Source organism: Lynx rufus, unplaced genomic scaffold (genome assembly GCF_022079265.1).
Source record: "Lynx rufus isolate CCGP_SWC_20201006 ecotype Redwood Valley unplaced genomic scaffold, mLynRuf1.p SCAF_11, whole genome shotgun sequence".
NCBI classification, from domain to species: domain Eukaryota; kingdom Metazoa; phylum Chordata; class Mammalia; order Carnivora; family Felidae; genus Lynx; species Lynx rufus.
Window position 1 is genome coordinate 39641655 of NW_025814825.1, and position 26366 is coordinate 39668020.

Here is a 26366-nt window from a genome sequence, read left to right on the forward strand (position 1 = left end):
ACACCAGAAATAATTTATACTTTCTGCTGCTGATAAGCCTTTGGGTGGTTTCTGGTGTTTGTTGTGAATAGCGCTACTACAGACATTCTCGAACAGGATCCAATAGAACTTTCTGCAGAACTGTATGCACAGACATTCTCCAACAGCATCTAATAGAACTTTGTGAACATGGAAATGTTCTCAATCTGTGCTGTCCAGTAGGATAGCCACAAGTCACATTTGGCTCTTGAGCACTTGAAATGTGGTTGGCTGAGGAATTAGATTTTTAGTTTCATTAAAATTGTAATTAATTTAAATATAAAGAGCCATATGTATTGGACAGCGCGGTTCTAGTATGTCTTTTGATGATTGTGTTAAATGTTTCTATTCAGTATATACCTAGGAGTGCAAACGTTTTGTCATAGGGAAAGAATACCAGCTTTCAGATTGTACCAAGCAGTTTTCTAAGGTTGGCAGCATCTATTTTCTCTCCCACGGGCAGTAGCACCACATGCTCCTCAATTCTTAATTTTTTCATTTTAGCCATTGTGCTGAGCATGTAGTTAAAAGGGGGCTTTTGTTCACTTTCAAGTAAGATTATGAAAATTGCCACTTCCCCATAGTAAAGGTGATGATGATGATTGGAGGGGTTGTTGTGGACTGAGAGTTGTTATAAGGGTCTTAAATTTACCCTTTATACCACCCCACCCTTGCCAGCAGACTTCCCACACAATCAGCCTTCTCCCCTAGAAACTGGACCAGGGTTAGCAGGGCATTATGAAGGGGCCATGTGTTTGGAGGTGATCCATTTCCCATAATTCTTTGTTACGTTATGCCTTCTTAAAATCAGTGCCCTGATTCCTTTACTGTTATTTATTGGAATATCCCACCAGAAGAGATGATGAGATTGTTAGGCAGGCTACAGCCATGGCAGAGAAGCCAGGTTTTATGCTGGCTCAGTTTTAGTTTGCAACTTGGCCCTGCCTTGTATAAAATGGCATTAACAACCTTTGGGTGTGCTACCTCACCGGTTTGCTGAGAAGCAAAGTAAGTCCTGAGGAGCCAGCGGAGAAACTGCCTACTATGTGTCAGTGTGTGTGTGTGTATGACTTTCTAATCCTCAGAATAACCATGTGAGTTAGGTATTCCTTGTATACACATGCAGAAACTGAGGCTGAGAGACATTGAACCACTCTTCTCTAGGCCACTCGGCTAGTAAGCAGCAGTAACCCCAATAGGACTTTCTGCCTGTGCCACTGAGACCATTTCTGATGTTTTTTTATCTCCCTTCCCTGGGTAAACAGAGCCCTGGCTGGTGCAGATCTTGAAATTCTGAATCAAATTAGATGTCCTCTGTGAAGACTCCCTTTGGACAGAACCAAATTGATCATTAACCACTTGTCTGTTGCTAGTTAAGCAGAGGAAGTGTTTGTTATGTTGTAATAACAGTGGAATCCACTTTGTGTGACACACAAATTCTTGGAAAGTTGTGTACAAAGAGCCTTTTGCTTGTGGGGAGGGAGAAAAATTGAATACATTTTTAAGTTTATTCCTGGAATTTGTTGCCTAAAAGTATCCCAAAATGAATTATTTTGTAAAGTGAAGGATCCTTTTAAAATATGAATAATAACACAGGGTTTTCACATAATAAACAAGAGCAACTCAAAATTATGTATAAGATTCATCAACATTTTGCATGTACTTCTTATTAGGAAGGGCTCTCATGAAAGTTTCACCTGGACCATCTTGACATCTCGAGTTCTCTGAGAGGTCCGCAGATTAGTTCTCTATCCAGATGAGAGAAGTAACTAGAAACCCAGTACCCCCAGTGGCTACTGGTGGATTCAGGCTTAGTTTGGGTGGGTTTTACAGTCCCTGATCATTCAGTGAGCCTCTAAAAAAGGGGCTCAAGAGTCAAATTGGTTATTGGATTAGATGACTTTTAAGCTTTGAGATTCTTTCAGCCATGAGATTCTTTAAATTTGTTACATACCTATAGATCCAGCACAGATTTCTGCTGTCCTGGTAGGAAGGGCCTTAGAAATTGCCAGAGTCCATCTCTTTTCTGATGCTGAATCCTGATGTGATCCTGGGCACGTAACTGTCCATGTCTCCTGGACAGCACCCATGGGGGAACCACTCGCCTCTCTACTCCCTATGTGTGAGGGAGTTCTGCCTTCTGTTCACATGAAATCCTCCTCCTGCAGCTTCCCTCAGCTGTTCCTCCAATTCCCACAGATGTCCGCTCCTTCTGTGTGTCAGTTCTTCAAACATTTGAAGCCAGCCATTGACTTTGCTTCTTCTCCGGGTGAAATAGCCTCAGTTTCTTTGACTATTCTCTGCCTCCTGGCCATTCTTCAGTGGGTGTTCTCTAGCTCTCCCATTTCTTCTGTGCTGGTCTATTCTGGTGTATTCCTCAAGGTGGTCCCCTCCTCCTAAGCCTTTGAACATTTAAATCTTCATCTTCCCCTACTCTTCTGAGAAGGCTGAGGCCCACTGGGAGGCTGTCCTGCATGGGTGTCGCTCTCCTCAATTTGTTTTTATTCATCTTCAGAGGAATAAGCATCCGTTCTTTCTTTTTTTTTAATTTTATTTTTTAACTTTACATCCAAATTAGCGTATAGTGCAACAATGATTTCAGGAGTCGATTCCTTAATGCCCCTTACCCATTTAGCCCATCCCCCCTCCCACAACCCCTCCAGTAACCCTCAGTTTGTTCTCCATATTTATGAGTCTCTTATGCTTTGTCCCCCTCCCTGTTTTTGTATTATTTTTGTTTCCCTTCCCTTATGTTCATCTGTTTGTCTCTTAAAGTCCTCATATGAGTGAAGTCATATATTTGTCTTTCTCTGACTGACTAATTTCTCTTAGCAAAATACCCTCCAGTTCCATCCATGTAGTTGCAAATGGCAAGATTTCATTCTTTTTGATTGCTGACTAATACTCCATTGTATGTGTATACCACATCTTCTTTATCCATTCACCCATCGATGGACATTTGGGCTCTTTCCGTACTTTGGCTATTGTTGATAGTGCTGCTTAAACATGGGGGTGCATGTGCCCCTTTGAAACAGCACACCTGTATCCCTTGGATAAATGCCTAGTAGTGTAATTGCTGGGTCGTAGGGTAGTTCTATTTTTAATTTTTTGAGGAACCTCCATCCTGTTTTCCAGAGTGGCTGCCCCAGCTTGCATTCCCACCAACAGTGCAAAAGAGATCCTCTTTCTCCACATCCTTGCCAACATCTGTTGTTGCCTGAGTTGTTAATGTGAGCCATTCTGACAGGTGTAAGGGGGTATCTCATGGTGGTTTTGAATTGTATTTCCCTGATGAGCATCCATTCTTTCTAAAGTAACACTACCCCTTAAAGCTTTGATATATTTTCTTTCCTACTTCTAGAAACAATGCTTCTTCTTCTGAGTTCTCAGGGCTCCCCTCCCCCACCTTACAATTCGGTATTCTCCGTCTTCTTTCCTTTCACCCTGAAACATGTTGCTATCTTGCCATATTGTCTCCTCTTGACACTGGTGCCCCTTCCTCAAATATCTTTCCTCCCCATTTTGGGTCAGATTTGTGAATACGTGTCTTCACCATCTCCTTCCCTTTCCTTCAGCCTGCATGATGCTTACCTCCCATGTGGGGGTACTGATGCTCAGTTGGAAGTTACCTTTGTGGTCAACTGGTTCAACTCTTTCCCTGATACCTGATTACCTTTTCTAGCACTCTTTTTTTTTTTTTTTTTTTTTTTAATCCTAGCCACTAGACCACCAGGGAACTTTTCTAGCACTCTTGAGGAGTTAAGTCCTGTCATTTCCTCCTTAACTATCTAGGACTCATTCTTTGAGATCAAATGACTTCTCCTCAGGTTTGTGCTTTATTACCTCTCTTTAGTGTTTTGCATAGTGACTTTTTTTCTGGAAAGTCTTATTGTGGTTTTGACACCCTGTACTGTCCTGATTGCTTTTTTTTTTTCTCATTGAGTAGTCATTCTTCTTCCTTCTCTAGCTCCACTTAATGGAACCTTCCAAGTCTCTTCTACACTCTTGCTGTCCTAAAGCTTGTAAGCACATCCAGCGTCAATGATCACTTTTATACTTAGGAGCCCCGAATTTACAGCTTTAGCTTGGTCTCCCTCTGATGTTCTATTTTCACATGCTTTGGGAATAATTCTACTTGTACCTGTGCCATTGTCATCTCCAGTTTATCACCATGTCCCCAGACTACTCACATCTCAACTTCTGCCAATGGCATCACCTTTACTTTTTCTTGTCTCTTTGGTTGGAATCAGTCAATGAGTGATTTCCCTAAACATCTTCACGTAGAGCAGAAGGAGCGGGAGAACCTAATACATTTCAGGCACTGGGCTCTGCATATCCTGACCCATTTAATGTGGTAACCAGCATGCAAAGTAAGTACCATGGTCTCCATTTTATGGGAAATCAAAAGTTGAGAGTATAAATGCCTTGCTCAAGGACTTTCCCAGTTCTTAAAAAAAAAACAAAACACAGTTTATTTATTTTTGAGAGGGGTGGGAGGAGCAGAGAGAGAGGGACAGAAGATCCAAAGTGGGCCGTGTGTTGACAGCAGACAGCCTAATATGGGGCTTCAACTCACGAATCATAATATCATGACCTGAGCCAGTCAGACACTTAACAACTGAGCCACCCAGGTGCCCCAATGACTTGCCCAGTTCTTAAGTGACAGACTCCAGGGTTCAAATCAAAGTCTGATTCTAAAGCCTAAATACTACAACAGCCTCCTAATTTGTCAACATGGCGTGGGCGGATTGCTGATAAAACTCATCCTCACACTAGCATCAGATTCTTTTTCTTCACATGCCTCTTAATTAAAGGTCCCTTTGTTTTCTCAATCATGCTGTGTCTCCTCATTGCGTGTAGGATCAAATGTACTCTCAAGACCACTGGTGAACCCTCATTACCATGCCTAATCAACCAAATGTCTCATTATTTTTAGATGATGTATACAGTCTTCTTACTGTCCCTCTTCCCAACCCATTTATCTGCCATGCTCATTCTTGGGGAACTTCTGAGCTCTCACCCTTCTTAATCCCAAGTCCACTGTCTCCTGACTATGAAGTCTTTTCCAGTTCCCATGTCTCATAGCAATTACGTATCCCATTCTCTTAACATAGATTAAATGGTCTCCGCTGCAAAACTTAGTTTGGATGATCCAAGTGGTTTTATTTATTGTCTCATTATCTCCATCCTCAGTGATAAAGTAAGCTCTCTGAGGACACTTGGGTAGCTCAGTTGGTTAAGTGTCAGATGCTTGGTTTCAGCTCAGGTCATGATCTCACGTTTGTGGGATGGAGCCCTCCATGGGGCTCTGTGCTGACAGCAGGGAGCCTGCTTGGGATTCCCTCTCTCCCTTTTTCTCTACCCTTCCACCCCACTCTCAAAATCAATAAACTTAAAAAAAAATAAACTAAGCTCCCTGAGGATAAGGATCATATCTTACGCTTTTTTTTTTGTATTGCCTACAGAAGTACATATAAATGAAATAAATAAATATAAATGAAATTTAGGAGAAAATGCTTAGAAAGTTTTAAAGGGTAATATAAGTTAAGTATATACTTCTTTAAAATACTAGCATCACAGACATTGGCAAAATTTATTACCTGATTGATATTGGGTGCATGTTCAGCAAACCGCATAAACTTGAGGGACTCAATAAATAAAAGCCAGACCCAGAGTACCTTCTCTTCCTCCTCCTACTTAATCTTTAACAACTCTTTCCTGCCCTCTCATCATGAACGTATAAGAGGAGAGGCACCTATACAATGGCGTATTACTCAGCCATCAAAAAGAATGAAATTTGCCATTTGCAACAACACGGATGGACTAGAGTGTGTCATGCTAAGTGAAACAAGTCAGTCAGAGAAAGACAAATATCCTATGATTTCATTCATTCGTGGAACTTAAGAAACAAAACAGATGAACATAGGGGAAGGGAAGCAAAAATAAGATAAAAACAGAGAGGGAGGCAAAGCGTAAGAGACACTTAAATACAGAGAGCAAACTGAGGGTTGCTGGAGGGGAGGTTGGTGGGGGGAGGGGCTAAAAGGGTGATGGGCATTAAGGAGGGCACTTGTTGGGATGAGCACTGGGTATTACATATAAGTGATGAATCACTAAATTCTGCTCCTGAAACCAAAACTACACTGTATGTTAACTAACTGGGTTTAAATTAAAAAAAAAAAAAAAAAGAGGGAGAGACCCCTATGTTGTTCACTAGATCATTGGCTTCAAGGACAAGGAGCACTTGTCTTGTCTGTTCAGTTTTTTTTTCAGCACCTTAGTACAGCGCCCAGAACATGCTGGATGTTTGGTACACATTTGACAAAACAATGAACTGGAGATATGACTAGGAGCAGATGCTGGCATTGTCCCACGTTTCCACTTCCCTTGGGATTCTCTTCCTGCTTCCCATGTGAAATGAGAAAATGTCAGAGCTCGAAGGATATCAGCCCAACCTCCCCATTTTAAGGATGAGAAAATGATCCCAGAGGGGAGAATGTCTTACAGTGTCCCAGGTCACCCCTCCTCTTTGTGGCCTTCTGACAGTGTCCAATCCAGCGTTCCCCCCCACTGTATTTCACGGACTCCCTTTTTACAATGTTCTGTCCCCACAGCCATTCCCAGCCCTTTTTCCTCTCTGGCTGGTTTCCTTCCCCACATCCCCTCTCCCAGCTCTGCACTCTGCATACCCCCAATTTGTGTTTAATGCTGTACAACAGTGTCTCTTGGGAATGTAAACAAAAAATACCTCTGAGGTTGTGAGCACACACACTTTAATAACGTGTGACTGCTTGGGAGGAACACAACCTCCTGCAGGAAGTTACAGTTCGGAATCTCTTCAGGGGCTCTCTCTAGGGCTCAAAAATCTTTTCAGAATTCCTGGGAGTCTAGAAACATAGTGGGATTTTTATTATAACGATCCATAGTCCAGCTGCCCAAGTGCCAGTGTCTAGACTAGACAGTCTAGAAGGCTCATGGCAACTCTGCAATCCCAAGTCATAGTAGGTCCATTTTACAGATGAGTAAACTGAGGTTCAGTTTAACTTGCTTAAGGTTACTCAGCTAGTATCAGAGCAGAGGATTGAATGGATTTATTTGCCTTCTCCAGAAACACCAGCTTTGAGACACACCGGGTAAGTGTTGGCTGCTTCATTTGGATACCTACTTGCTCCTCCACAACTGCTCCTGGTGAAGTCTCTCCTCTAAGAACTGCCTCCCTACCCTGGCTCTCGCTCTGATTCCCGTCTGTTTAGCAGCTTGATCCCATGATGCAGTGCACTGCCTGCGCCCTCTAGTGGTCACAGGGAAATGCACAGCCCTTTCAGGCACTCCAAGGACCTGTCTGCAGGATCTGGTGTTGGCTAGGGACCCAAGGCCATGTGGAATCAGGCTTCAGAGGTGCATAAGTCTCCCAGGCTTCCCTGGACTGAGAAAAGAGCTGGATTCTCTGGGTCCTCCACCCCTTCTAGTCCTTTAAGAAAGACCCACCCATGCTTGACAGTGACCAAAATTAGAGTAGGAGAGGGACTTGGCATCAGCCCCAAATTCCTCTTCAGAGAGTCAGCAAGAGCATCTGACTCAGAGTCTATAAAACTGATGTCTATTCTTAGCGTCCACAGTTCTTTGTTCATTGATGCTCCTATGCCTGGTATTGCGCTAAGTTCCCAGATGTACTTATCTTGTGTGCTGTTGAGTAGGTCTCAGTCTCTCTGAGCAACAGTGGCCATGTGACAGTGGGAAACATCTGCCTCGTCTCCCCCACAGGAATGTGATGAGGATCAAGCCATAGAGCAAACATAAAATGGGGATGAAGGTTGAGGCAGCCCACCCTCCTCTCCCACTGCCATCTTGGTGGTATTGGAGCCCATGTGCATATCCAGCCTCCAGAGCGGCTCACAGTCTCTCAGAATTTTTTCAGATAAATAACAGATTTGCTCTGAATGGATTCAGGGTCACACGGGACCATTGAAGCCTTTGGGCAAATTGGAAAAAGCCATTGCTTCCTCCAAGTGTACATGGCTTTGCCAGGTGCTTGGCCTGATTGGTAGATATGGGTGTCTCTTGGACTGAGCACCCATGTTCAGTGAACAACCCACACAACCAAACCTGTAGGTACCACAGACATCTACAAATCCCTGTACTCCCTGAATAACACGGCACTGAATGTCCACTGAATGCTGGCCACCTTTACAGGACATCCAGACAATCACTGTTTCAGGAAAAATTAAGCAATAACTAAGTGACTTAGCCTCTGTCAAGCTCTCTCCAGCTCTCTTACTGGGTTTGTTGACACCCTCAGGCACTGGTACAGAGGTTGTTCTTGTCACTGCCCCAATAGCCTGGAGAATTCGTCCCTTAACTGACTGAAATTCCCACAGAGGATTTAATTCTTTTTTTTTTTTTTTTTTTTTAAATTTTTTTTTTCAACGTTTATTTATTTTTGGGACAGAGAGAGACAGAGCATGAACGGGGGAGGGGCAGAGAGAGAGGGAGACACAGAATCTGAAACAGGCTCCAGGCTCTGAGCCATCAGCCCAGAGCCCGACGCGGGGCTCGAACTCACGGACCGCGAGATCGTGACCTGGCTGAAGTCGGACACTTAACCGACTGCGCCACCCAGGCGCCCCAGGATTTAATTCTTAAGTCACTAGAAGCTAGGCTTAACTAGCTAGCTTAACTAACTAGACTTAACTAGCTAGCTTCATCACTAGATGAAAACTTGGCTTGTGGACAGTGATGAGTTAGAGACTTACCCTTGTGGGCAAGCAAGAACAAGTAACCCCATGGTGACATGGCAGCCCTGGTGAGCAGCAGGCCTATCATGGGAATTTTAGAATGTATTCTTCTCTCTCTCCTTCCACCTTCCTCTTCCCTCCTCTCCCCATCTCTCCTCTTCCTCTGCCCATCTGCCTCTCTCCCTCTCTGCCTCTTCCTCTCTAAACCTCTGCAGTTCGTTCAGCCTTCCCCTCTCTCCCTTTCCCTTCCTCTTTCTTCCCTCACTTCCCCTTTTATCCACTAACTGACGTATAATATGGAACTAAAGAATACTCCATAGCCTTATGTATTCTATTATTTGTATTTAAAAATGAGACAACTTGAACCAGTCATAATTCTCTCATAGAAATAGCAACTGTGTTAAATTGTATATAAACCATAGTACTTTTTCTGTGCATCAGTGATCTCTGATAAAGAAAAGCTCTGGGGCGCCTGGGTGGCTCAGTTGGTTGAGCGTCTGACTTCAGCTCAGGTCATGATCTCACAGTCCATGAGTTCAAGCCCCGCATCGGGCTCTGTGCTGACAGCTCAGAGCCTGGAGCCTGCTTCGGATCCTGTGTCTCCCTCTCTCTCTGCCCCTCCCCTGCTCATGCTCTGTCTCTCTCTGTCTCAAAAATAAATAAAAACATTAAAAAAATTAAAAAAAAAAGAAAAGCTTCCCCCTAACACACACACACACACACACACACACACACACACACACACACACACAGAGAGAGAGAGAGAGTTCTTACAGTACCAGGGAGGGAGGGTGGGAAGGAAGCCAGCAAGGAGGCACTCATCTGATTAGCATCAAGGGGAAATCCTCAGACCAGCATCAGGGAAGGTTTCGGATTGTAGAGTGTTGAAGGTGGATCCTCTACTCCACACTCCTTGCTTTGTTTCCAGGCTCTCCCTCCCCCACCTCGAGTTTTCTGGAGAAGGCGAATAGATCATGTCAATGCCCCCCAGACAGAAAATGGAGGGCCAGAGAAGTTACACGATTTCTCCAAAGTCACACTAGCCAGTTCATGGGAAAACCTTGAGTATAACCTATTTGTTGAACACAAGTATATAACACAGGGTATATAATGCGAGGATGCTATAGGAGCTCCAAGGATTCTAAGAGCTTAATAAGACACAGTTACCACTTAAATGGAATTATGAGCTCCAGGGAGAAGAGAGATCATTAAACCAACACTCACTTACCAGGTGGACAAAATCAGATTCAACCCCAAAGTCTATAGATTACATGTCAAATTCACATTCACACACAATATGTCACTCTAATGGAGGGATCAGAGATATGGGCTGTGGACACAGAAGATGATCTGTTTTCCTTTCAGCACTCAGCACACACCCAGCGCTTCCCTTGCTGACATGTTAGACAACAGCTCCTGTTACTGTCCGCCCTTCTGCCTCCTCTAAGTACCTTCTGCAATAAGCCATGTGCCTCCTCTTCCCCCGGTTGGCTATGACATGCAATTAGCAGGCCATATTGCTGACTGGCTTTGAGTTTATTAAGTCCTGAATTTCCAGAGCACTTAGTTCTCTTTCTTTTTCCAACGGCACCAATCACTTTCTGTACAGTCAAAACACATTTTATGGAGTATTTACTGTAGCCAAGCGCTGTGCTGGGCACTAGGAATACAGGTATAATAAGGCAGGTGCCTTCTCTCCAGTTGGTTATAGTGTCATGGTGGGTGGGGGGAGTGCATTCATACAGGACATTTCCCTCCCTCTAGGTGGGAAGTGATAACCTGTGTGCTGCACAGGATGCTGTTAGCCCAAGCAGGAGGGGTCAGGACTAGGAGGAGATGAGCCAAGTTTTGAGGCATGAATAGGAGTTAGTCAGTGTAAGTGAAGTAAAACTATTTCTGTGGAAGGAGAAGTGGGAAGTTGGTAGGAGAGGGGGTTAAGAGAGAGCTGGAGACAAGTGATGCTCACTTGTATCACTATGAAGTTTTCCCTCTCTCTGTGTTCCAGAGACATAAGTCGACATGCATAGGTTTTGTTTTGACTCTAGGAACAGTTTCCTTTAGCTTTAAATCTTACGTTGGAATAGTAAGGGAAACTGTGCAGAGGAGACGGGTACAGGGAAACTCTGTACAGTCTGTTCAGTTTTTCTGCAAATCTAAAAATATTCTAAAAACTAAAGTCTATTAAATTTTTTTGAGGGGGGGCACAGGGGAGGGACAGAGAGAGTGAGAGAGAAATCCTAAGCAGGCTTCACGCCCCACCTGGAGCCCGACATAGGGTTCGATCCCACAACTGTGAGGTCATGACCTGAGCTAAAATCACTCGTCGGACGCTTAACCAACTGAGCCACCCAGGTGCCCCTAAAGTCTATTAATGTTTTACAAACCCCATGTTAGATTACTTACTTTGTTTGGGAGGGCCAGGACAGCTGGACAGTGTTACCTTCATCGTCACCAAAAACATGGAACTCCATGTTCCATGGAGGTCTGACAAGGAGCCTTGCTTCTTTCCTACCCCTGTTTCTCCCTAGTCCTTTCCCACCTCTGCCAAGGGCACCGCCCTCCCCTGCTCAGGCCACCTGATCTGATCATCCTTTGTCCCTCCATCTCCCTCACCCCACATCTAGGCCATCACAAGGTCTGTAGATTGTGCTGTAAGCTCTCTCTGCAATCATCCCGCTTGCTCATGTCCTTCTTCTCTGGAACGAGCCACCATCCTCTTTCTCCCAGTCTGGCTTCTTCAGTGGCCTCTTAAGGACACATCCCACCTGTATCAGTCTGCTCAAGCTGCCCTAACGAAAGTACCACAGATCTGTGGCTTAAACAATAGAAATGTATTTTCTCACAATTCCAGAGGCTGGAAGTCTAAGATCATAGCATTGGCAGGAGTGGCTTCTTCTGAGGTCTCCCTCCCTGTGTAGAAGACCTTCTTCTCCCCGTGTCTTCACATGGTCTTCCCTCCCATGCATGTGTATCTGTGACCTAATTGCCTCTTCTGATAAGGATACCAGTCATAGTGGCATAGAGCCCACCCTGAGGAACTGACTTTAACTTAATAAAGCTCTTTCAGAACTCTCTCTCCAAATAAAGTCACATTCTGAGGTATTGGGGATTAGCACTTCAACATATGAATTTGAGGGGGGGATGCAAATCAGCACATAACACTACTTCTATCCCTGTGTCCCTCTGGCCATTCTTCAAGCAGCCACCAGAGTCATCTTCCGAAAATGTAAGTCAGACCGAGTTATGTACTGCTTTAAAAGCCTTCAGTGGCTTTCCAGTGTACTTGGAGTGAAATCCAAACCCTTCCCCATGGCCTACAAGGCACGATCTGCCCCTGCAACCTCCCCAAATTCTCTGTGCGTCTGCCCCTAGCTCATCACTGTACAGCCACACGACCTTCCTTCAGTTTCTAAAACCCAGTATGCTCTTTTACACTCTGCCCACTCTTGACTGCCTCCTACTCAGCCTTCAGTTTTCAGAGATGCCTTCCCTGCATGCCTGGTCTCCAGTAGGCGCCCACTGTGATTCTGTCTTCTAGCCCTCAGTTCCTTCACTGGGTAGCTCTTTATCACAATTTGATGTTATATTGTGTTCTTGTGTGTTTCTTTTGTTTGTCCCTGCTACTCGTTTACAAGCTTCCTGAGGACGAAGACCATTTCTGTTTTATTCATGCCTATATACTCGTTCCTAGCATAGTGCCACAGAGAGTGCCCATCAAGCGTCCACTGAAAGAGTGACAGAATGCATGGGGAGCTTAGACTTTATTCCGCAGGCATGGGAAGCTGCCAAAGCGTTTCTAGCAGGGAAACAACATGGTCCGATGCACATTTTATAGAGATCACTCTGGCTACGGTGAGGAGGGGGTGGGTTGTGGGGCTGACCCTGGAGTCAGAGAAACTAGTGGAGGCGGGGAGGGGACTACTGCAGTGGTCCAAGTGAGGAATGATGAGCTAGGATCATGGAAATGGGACAGAAAAGGAGATTGCACGTGTACAATGTGACAGTTTATCGGATGTAAGAGGTGAAGGAAGGCGGGGAGACTCCAGGCTGACTCCTGGTTCTTGGACTAGGGGAGAAGGTGAATGGGAGTATGTTTCATGAAGACTGGAGAGGCTGATTGAGAGTGTGGGGGGGGCGGTAAATTAGGAGGACACTTAATCTCCCTATTGTAGGGCTCCCTTAAAGACCGAAAGTGTGTCGACGTTCCCATTTAAAAATGCCTTGCACATAGTAGGCTCTCAGTAATCCCAGTTGGGCACAATACATACAGGCCCTTAGTCACATAAACATTGTCAGTTGTGGAGACACTCACACCTGCCCACAAGCCCTTACACCCTGGGGATGTTGGATCTCTGAATTCCCATGTCACTCAGATCCTTCAGCCCTGCTCTGCCTGTTCCATTCCTGATGGCCACTCACCCTTTGCTTGTTTTCAGCCCTGATAGAAACAAAGCAAGCCCAAAATACACCAGCCAACTGGCAAGTGATGAGTGATTAGCTGCCTGGCTCTAAAAGGCTGGAATGAGGCAGCCTTTCAGTGCTAAGTGCAGTAACCCTAGCCGTTGGCTTGCTGTAATTCTAGATGGAGGTGGTCTGGGATTGGGTGTGGACAGGGCAGCAAGAGCAGACCACCGAGGTCCCAAGTCAGGCAGCAGGAAGAGAGTGCATCTTCTGCAGTCAATTGAAAGTATGAAATTAACACTCAAATGGAGATAAAGGAAATGTGCTAGATTATGTGACAGGTTGGGCGGTTCTTTTTACTATGGGAAGGCTCTCTGCCAGGCTTGGTGGACATACTTAATCTCTTTCTTGCTCCTCATCTAAGGTAAGGACCATGTTTATAGCAGAAAGATTCCTATTTCTTATTTCTTCACTTTATTTCTGCCAAATACACTATAGCCCCCTGACTTGAACCTCAGTTTCCTCTTTGATGAAATGGGAGTCCTGGCCAACATCTCAAAGGGTTGTTTTGAGAATCTAAATGAGCTAAAGGATTTAAAGGGATGACTAGCGTATAGGAGGCATTCCATAACCTAGGTGGTTAGTTCCTACTAAAACAGGTCTCTATTTTAGAGGTACCGGGGCACTGGAGAAATGCAGTCAGCTCCCGGATGTCTGTGGTCTATAATGTGATTAGTATATATGTGCTCATTTAAACTGTGCTCCAGGGAAGGTCGGTGCCTTAATCAAGAATATACAGGACAGGAGTGCTTAGCTAGTTTTTGATCAAATGTTCACTGCTACTGTAGACATCAGCCATTAATATCTCCCATTAGTTAGTACCAGAGCGTTGTAATTAGGTCAATAAGTGTATTAGATAGGTATCCACAGGGAGGAAAATGTGACTTGTTGATAAACCCAGTTAGAAATGAGTTTTCATCATTAAAATCAGTGGTATGGAACATATGCACATTGACAAAGATAGTTTACAGTCACTCCCCACCTTGCACGGTAGGAAAAAAGAATTTTCTGAGCCCTGTACATTTCACCTTTCTGGATGGTACCTGAGGCTACATTCTAACATGGTCCTGTGTCCACCTATGATGTCAAAGAATTTAATTTGCCTGAAGCCTTAGCGTTAACTTAATTCTGCTTCTAGATCATGGGGTTTCCTAGAACAAACCATGAGAGGTCTGGTTAGAGCTCCTGGAAGGAAAGAGTTATGATTATCTCTCAGGACAGATTTTGTGTCTACTTGCTAATAAAAGTGTGTCTAATAAATGCCCAAGATGTGGTGGAATTTGATCTAAAACTTGTGTGAAGTTGTGGGGTGAGCAGCTAGCTGTCAAGATCCCATAATGTCTACCAAAAACAACCTAATAATTTGTTCATAATTAAATGTGTTTAGGTCAGTTTGCAGCGGTTACTGTTAATATATATCTGGGCTTAGGATTTTATTTACCTTATTTAAGCCTCAGAGCAAAGTTGTGAGGTAGAAAGTAAAAAAAGCCAGTCCAGGGATCTTAATGTATTGCCCAAGGTCACGTGGCTAATGAGTAATGGATTAGGATTTGAATCTAGGACCTGCTGAACCCAGACACCTGGCACTTAGTCACTACACGGGACTTCCCAGTAGTATTTGAGGGTTTGAGCTTGAACCACTTTTCTCCTCAAACAGGGTCAGTCTGTAGTCTGGCTCTGCTAACCGCTATGCTTTCCTCATCTCAGTGCCCACCTGCTAAGAAACAGCCACCTTCAACTAAGAGGGAGCTGCCTCACAGTGATGTCTCTGTCATAAATTCTGGCAACAGCCCCCTCCTGACCCTCTCTTTCACAGCTTCTTTTTTTCCGGTTTTCCTCCCTCATCCTTCATATACACTCCTACAACGTCAGCATTGGATCGTCGAGTTCCCTGCTGGGAGAATGCATGAGTACACCAGGTCCCGGCGCTCGTTCAGCCTTGCTTGAATGCAGCCGACATCAGGCAGTTGAGCCACGTTCAGAAGGCCCCAGTCCCTCGGGAGTCTTTCTTCTTGTTGACCAGACTGTGCCTTCTTGTCACTCCATCCACTGGTCCTGACTGCCCACTGGAGTCACTGAGAAGCCCAGTCCCTGTGTCACGTGAGAACCCTTAAGCTACATTAGGATACGTTCATGTGTCACTAAGTGTGTTCTCTTGGAAGGACCTAGGGATGTCAGATACCTTGAGATATAATGTGGGATCTTTCCAGATACTGCAGGTCACCCCACTAGAAGCTTTGGGACCTGAGAGACTTTGGCTTTATTGGAATTTGTTCTGTCCTCTGGGCAAAGAGGTACTCCCTGACCAACTTTCCAGAGTCAAAAGGGGAAGCTGCTAAAACCCTCTCCCCTTTACTATTATTTTTTTTAAGTTTATTTATTTATTTTAAGAGTTGGGGAGGGGCATAGACAGAGGGAGAGAGAGAGTCCCAAGCAGGCTCTGTGCAGGGCTCAAACTCACAAACCGTGAGATCATGACCTGAGCCAAAGTTGGATGCTTAACCAACTGAGCCACCCAGACACCCCACTGTTATTTTCAATTAAGCTATAACCTATACAGTTATTTACAGAACTCTTTTTTTCTTTTTAAAAAATTTTTGTTGAGGTTTTATTTACCATAAAATTCACTATTTTAAATGTACAATTCAGTATGTACAATTTTTAGTATATTCCCAGAGGTATGCAACCATTGCTACTGTCTAATTCCAGAACATTTTCATCACACCCCCCCCCCAAAAGAAACCCCATACCCATTTGCAGTGACTACCATTCCCTGTCCCCCCAGCTCCTGCAAACACTAATCTACTTTCTGTTTCTATGGATTTGCCTATTACAGAATCATGCAATATGCCGTCTTATGTGACTGACTTCCTTTACTTTGTATATTGTTTTCAAAGTTCATTAATATTGTAGCATGAATCAGAATTTACTTCCTTTTTTATGGCCAAATGATATTCCATTCTATGGATATGCCACATTTTGTTTATCCATTCATCAGTTGGTAGACATTTGGGCTGTTTCCACTTTGGGGCTGTTATGAATAATGTTGCTGTGAACATTTGTGAAAAAACTTTTGTGTGAACATGTTTTCAGGTCTCTCATGTCTGTATCTGGGAGTGGGATGGCCCTTGCACAGCTAGCTCTTTTTTAAAATTAATTTATTTAAATTCAAGTTGGTTTGGGGCGCCTGAGTGGCTCAGTCCGTTAAGCGTCCAACTTTGGCTCAGGTCGTGACCTCACGGTTCAGGAGTTCAAGCCCCACGTCAGGCTCTGTGCTGACAGCTCAGAGCCTGGAGCCTGCTTTGGATTCTGTGTCTTCCCTCCCTCTCTGCTTGTCCCTCGCTCATACTCTCTCTCTCTCTCAAAAGTAAATAAACACTAAAAAAATAAAAAATAAATTCAAGGTGGTTAGCATACAGTGTAGTGTTGGTTTCAGGAGTAGAACCTAGTGATTCATCACTTACATATAATATCCAGTGGTCATCCCAATAAGTGCCCTCCTTAATTCCCATCACCCATTTGGCCCATCCCCCCCACCCCCCTCCAGCAACCCTCAGTTTGTTGTCTGTATTTAAGAATTTCTTATTGGTTGCCCCATCTCTGTTTTTATTTTATTTTATTTTATTTTATTTTATTTTATTTTATTTTATTTTATTTTATTTTATTTTATTTTATTTTATTTTATTTTTGCTTCCCTATGTGCATCTGTTTTGTATCTTAAATTCCACATATGAGTGAAATCATATTTGTCTTTGACTGATTTATTTTGCTTAGCGTAATAGACTCTAGTTCCATCCATGTTGTTGTGAATGGGAAGATTTCATTCTTTTTCATCGCCAGGTGGTATTCCATTGTACATATACCACATTTTCTTTATCCGCTCATGAATCAACGGACATTTAGGCTCTTTCTGTAATTTGGCCATTGTTGATAGCACTGCTGTGAACATTGGGCTGCATGTAACCCTTCGAATCGGCATTTTTGTATCCTTTGGATAAATACCTAGTAGTACAATTGCTGAGTCGTAGCGTAGTTCTTTTCTTTTCTTTTTTTTTCTTTTTTTAATGTTTTTATTTTATTTTTGAGAGAAAGGTAGAGTATGAGAATGGGGAGGGGCAGAGAGAGGGAGACACAGAATCTGAAGCAGTCTCCAGGCTCTGAGCTGTCAGCACAGAGCCTGACATGGGGCTCAAACTCACGAGCTGTGAGATCATGACCTGAGCCGAAGTCGGACTCTTAACCGACTGAGCCACCCAGGTGCCCCCTGTAGGGTAGTTCTATTTTTAACTTTTTGAGAAACCTCCGTACTGTTTTTCCAGAATGGCGCACCAGTTTGCATTCCCACCAACAGTGTAAGAGGGTTCCCCTTTCTCCACATTCTCACCAACATCTATCTGTTATTGCCTGAGTTGTTAATTTTAGCCATTCTGACAGGTGTGAGGTGGTACCTCATTGTGGTTGCACAGCTAGCTCTTCAAGCCCTTTTTACATACAAAGGTTTCAGCCTGGCTTGAGACTTAGGCGAGCAGTCAGGAATCTATCTCACCAAAGACGGGTGGTGGGATCCAAGTTCTGGAAAGCCCAGCCAGAATCCCACCAGCAGGGAAGTGGTGGCAGGGAAGTTTCTTTTGACATTGATTGTAAGATAACCCCTGATTTAAAAATGTTAAACTGTTTTAAGGAGATTATTAGACTTGGGGAGATGAATTATAGCCTTAAATTTAAAGGTTACCCGCAGAGTCCAACCTAGCATTTTTATAGAGGAGGAAAAGAAGGGGTCGCTCCATAGTTTTAACAACAGCCAGAGGCAAACCCTTACTGCTGAGGCTGCAGAGGAAAGTGTTGTGGACACAGAAGTGGCCTTCAGGGCTGGGCCGAGGTCCATCTGTTGAGCTTCTCTGACATGGCCTCTAGGGACACCCAGTGGAGGAAGAAGTTACTCTGTGCTACTACATCAGACACTAACGGTTAGGGGTCTGCTCCTCAATTCTCCATACCACGGTGTCACCGGAGCTGCAGGTGGCAGAGCCCAGACAGAGAACTCTGGCCTCTGAGTCCAACTCTGTTCCCTCCACAATGCCACAAATCACTTCGCCTTCCTGGGTCTTGGTTTCCTGATCTGTGCAGTCAGGAGAGGGATCCCTTCCCTGCCTGACTCACTTGGTTGTTATCAGGACCAAACCAAATAAGGAACTGAGGATGAACACACTGTTTAAAATGAAGAATACGTGGTGGGTGATGATTTATTATGGGCCTGGATACATTTAAACTCATTCATCTATTCGTGCCACAGACATGAACGAGTACTTAGTTAAAGTTTAACCTCAGCTACCTCTTAAGGTAACTACCACTACATTTTTATTACCCATTGTATACTTTTGTTTGTCATAATTGCTCTAACTTGAAAAGATGTTCCTTCAGGCTTCCTCCTAATACTCATGCCTTCCTGGAACTTTGGTTTTTCCAGTAGTCACCTTCTCAGGACTGTTTCAACTCATTTGTGCTTCACTGAGGTCTCAAGGTCAGAACCTCATGCAACACGCACCGTAGTCTGCTATAGATCAACAGAACACTCTCCAGTTTACTTCTAATGGTTTTTCCAACAATGCCCAGCAGGCGCCTTCTAAGATAGGAAGGATTCTTTCAACCTGCAGTAAAGATTTAAGAGGTAACTTCCTCAAAGCACTCACTTAATGTTGTCTTTCCACCACCATATAGCAGGTTTACAAATGAGGTACACATCACTCCTTGATGTTCTAATGGCTTTGTAATTATATAAGTGGCAAGAAAAGAAACTTGAAAAGTTAAAGGCACAACCCAAATGTCCATCAGTGGGTGAATAGATACACAAAAGGGTAGTATATACATACGATGGAATATTATTCCACCTTAAAAAGGAATGAAATGCTGATATACACTATAACATAAGCAAACCTTGAAGGCATTATGCTAAGTGAAATAAGTTAGTCACGGAAAGAGCAGTGCTGTATAACCTAACTTATACGTGGTACTAAGAATAGTCACGTTCATAGAGAAAGAAAATAGAAATAATGGTTACCAAAAGCTGAGAGGAGGAGAAGATAGACATTTATTGTTTAATGGGTACAGAGTTAAAGTTTAGGATGATGAAAAGTTGTATAGATGGTGATGGTTGCACAACAGTGTGAATGTACTTCATGCCATTGAATTGTACACTCAAAATGGCTGGATTAGTAAACACTAGATTTTATCTTATATCATAAATTATTCATTCAACTGGTTGGTGGACATTTGGGTATTTGGCTTCTTTCCAGTGTTTGACTATTATGAATAAACCCACTACAAAAAAGTTTAAGGCAGCCTTCAGAAAGAATGTTTTGATATGTTAAGGGCATAGTAGGGTATAAAAAACTGTCACGTTCTTTCTACTGTCTTTCCGTGCTATCATAATGATGTGCATGAACGTCCTGGCCAATGCTCTGCCCTCAAAGGCATCAGTGCTGCTAAGAGAGGCAAACACCAGGCTCTTACTAGACTGTACTCCAAAGGCATTTCTAACTGATGCTCAAGTGTGCTTACATTGGTCGGTGTGAAACCATTAATGATCACAGAGCTGGGGGGGATTGTCGTGAATCTATAGTCAGGTTAAACCAGTGTGGAGTGATCAACCCCAGATTTGGTATGCAATTCAGTGATGTAGAAAAAGGACAGAACAATCTGCTCTCATCCCTTCAGTTTGGTTTCATTGTGCTAAGGACGTCAGATGGCGTCATAGACCAAGAGGAAGCAACACTAAAACCCACAGGACAGAAAATCCTGGGATTCCTTTATAAGGATGTAATACATCCATACCAATACAATGCCTTAATGAACAACAACAACAAAAGACTATTATTTCTTTACTGCTATATATATGCATGGTAAAAAGTCTTAGGTAGTCATCACCAAAATGCAAATAGTGAATAGCTCTGCGTGGTGGGATTATGAATAATTTTCTTTTTCTTTTATTTTCTTATTTGTATCTTTGAATTTTTCTACAAATTGTTTTATTATTTGTGTGGTACAAAAATTACATAAGATTGTTTTCTAGTCTGTATCTCTGCTTCCCCTTTGCCATGGTAGAGAACTCAAATAAGGAGATATGGATTTTCCTTCTACTGATCTTACTGTTTCTTTTCCATTATGTTCTTGTGTGCTTCTATGTTGAGAGGAGCTGTGGCTCAAGAGTGGAGCCCATACCCTTGGAAGAGTCACTTAATCTCCCCGAGCCTCTGTTCCCTTACCCTTTACATGGGAAGAGTAATAATAATAACAACAATCATAAGACCTACCTTTTGCTGCTGTACAGAGGAGCACGGTAGGATATGGAAGCACTCAAAATGCAGCTGATGTCAGTCACTCTCCACCATAGAAAGCACTGCCAGCGTCCAGATTACCACTGGAAGTAGGGTTGAGGGGAATATTTTCAAAATCGTCCCCATTCCAGCCAACCATAATGAATTAAGTTAAAACTGTTACTTGCACCACCTTTCATTCCTCACCTTCGCCTGCAAACACTGAATGACTCGAGTGTCCTAGAGAACAACCACTAGAGGGCACAATTTAATCACTGGACAGCCTCGGTCCAACTTGTTAACCTGTGCATTTTTCCATCCCAAAATTAGGTTGAGTATGAACCTAAGTATTAAGGAAGCTTTCAGGTGGAGCAAAAGCCAAGGTCACAGGCTCATCGTTCCACCATTTTATGGATTTCTTCTCCCCTGCCTCCTTTCGTCCTATCATAAATGGCCTCAGTTTCCCTCATCTGTGGTGTCTCACTATACTTACTCAGCCACGTGTTGCCAGAAAGGAACTTTTTTCCCCTTCGTGGACTGGATGGCTGAATGTGATACGTTATTTCCGAGCACTGCTCGAGGCTGCTGTGGAACACTCTTTGGTTTGAAGGACTTCTTTTCTTTTCTTTGAAAACAGCCAGCTCAGCATGGCTACCACAGAAACCACCTCCCTGTTTTTCTTCAACCCTCCAACTTCTTAGCCAGTGGTTTCACACCATTCCTTTAAAAGGTGTTATTTTTTTTTTTTTCATTTGGGAATTGGTCAAGCTTTCCTGATCAATCTACTGTTGATGATGACATTTGTAGCCAAATCCCTTCTTTGCTTCTCAGATTTAGAAGGCTCACTGCCCCTTCCCTTTCTGCTGCTAAGATTTCTAAAGACTGTTTAGCAATTCTCAGATTTTGGTAGGAATAGGGATCATGTGGACGATCATGTTTTAAAAAGTACAGATTCTACCACTTCACACCGCTGAGGATGGCTAGTATCACATTAAAAAACAACAACAACAACAAAACAAACCAGAAAACAGCAAGTGTTGGGGCACCTGGGGGGCTCAGTCAGTTAAGTGTCTGAATTCAGCTCAGGTCACGATCTCACAGTTCATGAATTTGAGCCCCACATCGGGCTCTGTGCTGGCAGCTCAGAGCCTAGAGCCTGATTTGGATTCTGTGTCTCCCCCTCTCTCTCTGCCCCTGCCCTGCTCATGCTCTGTTTGTTTCACCCTGTCTCTCAAAAAATAAATAAACATTAAAAATTTTTTTTAATTAAAAAACGGAGGGTTTGGAGAAATTAGAACCCTTGTGCCTTGTTGTTGGGAATGTAAAATGGCGCAGCTGCTGATGAAAAGAGTTATGATTCCTTAAAAAATTAAACATAGAATTACTATTTAGTCCAGCAAGTCCACTTCTGGGTTTACATCCCAAAGAATTTAAAGCAGGATCTTGAAGAGATATTTGCACACCCATGTTCATAACAGCATCATTCACAATAGCCAAAAGGTGGAGGCAGCCCAAGTGTCCATCACTAGATGAACGGATATGCAAACTGTGGTATATCCATACAGGGGAATATTATCCCACCCTAAAAAGGAATAAAATTATGACACATGCTACAACATAGATGAAGAGGACATTATGCCATATGATAATAAGGCAGATGCAAAAGGACAAATATTGTTTGATTCCAATCACATGAGATATCTAGAATAGGTAAATTCATAGAGACAGAAAGTAGAATGGTGGTTATAAGGGGCTGGAGGGGGAGGGCAATGGGGAGCTGCTTAATGGGTACAGAGTTTTAGTTTGGGATGATGAAAAGGTTCTGGAGATGGATGGTGGTGATAGTTAAGTACATTCACAATAGTGTGAATTCGCATTATTGTGAATGTACTTAACTGACCTGTACACTTGGAAATGACTAAAATGGTAAGTTTTTATGTTATGTTTATGTTAGCACAATGAAAAACTGTCTTTAAAAAAGTTTTAGGAGCTCCTAGGTAGGTCAGTCAGTTTAGTGTCCAACTTTGGCTCAGGTCATGATCTTGCAGTCTGTGAGTTCGAGCCCTGTGTCGGGCTCTGTGCTGACAGAGTTCGGAGCCTGCTTCAGATTCTGTCTCTCTCTCTCTCTGCCCTACCCCCTCCTCACTCACTCTCTCTCTCAAAAATAAACATTTAAAAAATTTTTTTAAAGTTTTAAAGTGCAGCATTTCACACTACTGATTCCATAGGTGTGGACTGAAGCCCAGGAATCTGCCTTTTTAAAGTCCCTGGGGGTTTTGATGCAGGTGACCTTGGAGAAACATTGGCTTCTGTACCTCGGGCTGTGTTCATGCTTCCCCAAAGCCCAGCATGAGGATCATCCACCACTGGGCTTTAAAGTACAGACTGCCACTTACTCGTGTGTGAGAAGCCACTGGATCTCTCTGTGCTTCAGATTTTTCATCTTAAAAATGGGACCAATAATCCTACCTACCTTAGAGGGTCTTTGTAAAAAAAAAAAAAAATGGAAGAGTTGATATATATGCAAAGTGATTTTTTAAATGGTTCTAACACTTAATGGCAGGATCTACTTTTTACATGACTGTGAATATTCTCAAGGGCCAGGAAGCAGTTGCAACTTCATTAGTGAGTTTAATTAATGAAGCAGGTTTAGGAGTTAGAATCATATATGCTTCTGTGGAGGGTTTAGTGGTAAGGATCTTATCCCCTGAGAAGCAACAAACATTCTGTAAGGTGAGGGAGGGGGTTGTGATACATCTTACAAAGTGCTAGTGGGTTTATTTTAAATTATTCACATGCATTAAAAAAATTTCCTGGGGACACCGGGGTGGTTCATTCGGTTAAGAATCCAACTTCAGCTCGGGTCATGATCTCATAGTTTGTGGGTTCAAGCCCCACATCAGGCTATTGTGGTGATGGTGCAGAGCCTGCTTGGGATTCTCCCTCTCCCCCCCCCCTTTCTCTCTCTCTCTCTCTCTGCCCTTGTCTGCCTTGTGCTCTCTCTCTCTCAAAATAAATAATAAAATAAACTTAAAAAAATCTCCTGGAAGCATTCATACTGTGTTAACAGAGGAGTAAGATTCTGTGGCAGAAGGGTGAAGGGGAACTTTCACTCGTCACCCTATTTCCTTCCAGGTTGTTGTGTTTATTTTATACTGTGGGGCCCTGTATTACTTTTGTACTTAGGGAGAAAAAGGGTTTTTTTTTTTTAATGTTTATTTATTTTGAGAGAGAGAGAGAGAGCAAGCAGAGGAGGGTCAGAAAGAGAGGGAGAGAGGAACTCGACATGGGGCTCGATCTCATGAACCATGAGATCATGACCTGAGCCAAAATCAAGAGTGGGTTGCTCAACTGACTGAGCCACCCAGGTGCCCCGAGAAAAAGGGTATTTTTAGTTAGTGTTGTGGGTGTGAAGTGTGGCTGCCCTTGCCCATTCCAAACAGGACTGGCAGTAAAAACACAAATACCCACTCAAAATAATACGCTTAAATAATAATATGGATGATGATACCTTCTAATTAGCGATTTGCAAAGCATGTTCACATCCATTCTTTCATTGGACCCGTGGCATGGTTGGTGAAGTAGGTAATATCGCACCCATTTTACAGCTGAGACACGAAATGCGTGGTAGATGTACTTCTCAGTTGCCCAAGCTCGTTTCCTCCCTCCTTATCCTTTGAGTTTTGTCCTTGCTTCACTTTGCTTTAGTGCTTCTGGCACTTATTCTAGTCCTACACGAAAATATATTTGAAATCCATTCACTTGTGGATAACATCCTTCACTGCAACCGCCCAGATTGAAAAGACTGTTTCAACTTGAGATGGGCAGACATGGCAACACTGGCCAGGTAGGAGCTAAGGCTGTGGTGTGTGTTTGCCTCAGAGGTTGTCATAACAGAATTCCTAGAAGCAAAATACCTCGCACCTCTGTGTTTCAACAGAACCACCATCTTGTTTGGTCTGCTCGGCCGGCAGAAACCACATGAGGTTTTTATGGTGCAGACCTTTCTTTCCCAAAATGCTGAATTGTCAGGTAGCCTTTGAAGAGTTACAGATGGCATTTCCGGTTCAGTTCCAGCAGAGCGAACCTCAGCTTTTGAGAGTAGGTATTCCTGCTGACAAACGTGTGGCTCTCAGTGGTCAGGAAAATACTGACGGTTCTGGTTGTTGGCATTGAAGTCGCAAAGATTTATTTGGACACTGATTGCTTAACGATGGGCATTAGTGGCCGCACAAAGATGAAAATGTCTTTGAGTTGCCTCAGATAGCACTTGTAAACCAAGGATCTCTCCAGGACTGGCTAAATAATTTGCACAGCCCAGTTAAGATGAAAGTGAAGAGCTCCTTGCTCAAAAATTATTAAAAATTTCAAGATGGCAACATCAGAGCATTAAACCAAGTTCATGGCCCTTTGCAAGTGCACAGGTTGTACCTCTGTGAAGACAGGCCTGGAGCTGTCTTACATTTAAAAAGTGTTTACTTATTTATAGCTAAGACATTAAAATATAAGATTTAGGGGCACCTGGGTAGCTCAGTCGGTTAAGCCTCCAACTCTCCATCTTGGCTCAAGTCATGATCTTATGGTTCATGGGATCGAGCCCCGCGTTGGGCTCTGTGCTAACAGCTGGGAGCCTGCTTGGGATTCTCTGTCTCCCTCTCTCTCTGCCCCCCCCCACTTGCGTGCACTCTCTCTCTCTCTCTCAGAATAAGTAAATAAATACTAAAAAAAATAAATATTATAAAATTTAAAAGATAAAAAAAGTAAGTCTTTAGGGAAGGCCAATCTCTCTTAGTCATTTCTTGTGTGTCTTTCCAGTGATTTCATTCATTTGCCAACATACATATACACAATGTATTATCTGTCCTCCTTCAAGACACATTCATACAAACAGTAGCATTCTTTACACAATTTTCTGCATTTTTTGTTTTCTTAATAATACATCTTATAGATGATTCCTTATCACCACATAGTTCTTTTCCATGGCTGCCTAATGTTCCACCCTGTATCTGTAACACAATTATTTAACCAGTTCCTTTCGGTGGATGTAGAAGTTGCTCTCAGTAACCAAAAATGCTGTAACAAAAATCTTTGCAGGTCATTTCTTTACAAATGTGAGTGTTTCTGTGGAATTGTCAAATCAAAGGTATGGTATGGTTTATTTTCAACTGTGATGATCTTGCTAATTGCCCCTTAAAGAGATTGTACCAAGATATACCCTCAGCAATACAGAATTACCAGATTTTTGGATCTTCGCCAGTCCCATGGGTGGGACACAGTATATTGTAGCCTTGATTTTCATTTCTCTTATTATTAGTGAAACTGAATATATTTTCAAATGGTTGGGAGTCCATCTATTCTGTGAACTGTTTGTCCTTGTCATTTCTCTATTGTTCATTAATTTTTTTCTTTTTTTAAGTTTATTTATTTATTTTGAGAAAGAGAGAGCAAGCGGGGGAGGGACAGAGAGAGTTGGAGAGAGAATCCCAAGCAGGCTCTGCAATGTCAGCACAGAGCCCAACGTGGAGCTCGGACCATGAACTGTGAGATCATGGCTGAGCTGAAATCAAGAGTCAAACACTTAACTGACTGACCCCGCAAAGTACCCCCATTAATTTTTTTTTTCTTATGATTTGTTCAAATGGCTTTATCCGTTGAAGAAAATCATTCTTGGTTTGTGATGCATTGAAAATATTTCCCTTGGTTGGTTTTATCTTTTTGACTTTGTTTTGCCATGCAGAATATTTTTTAAATGTAGTTGAATTTGTCAATTTTTCTGTTATGGCTTCTGAATTTTGTATCATACTCAGAACACCTTTACTCCCATACTTCCTACAAGTAT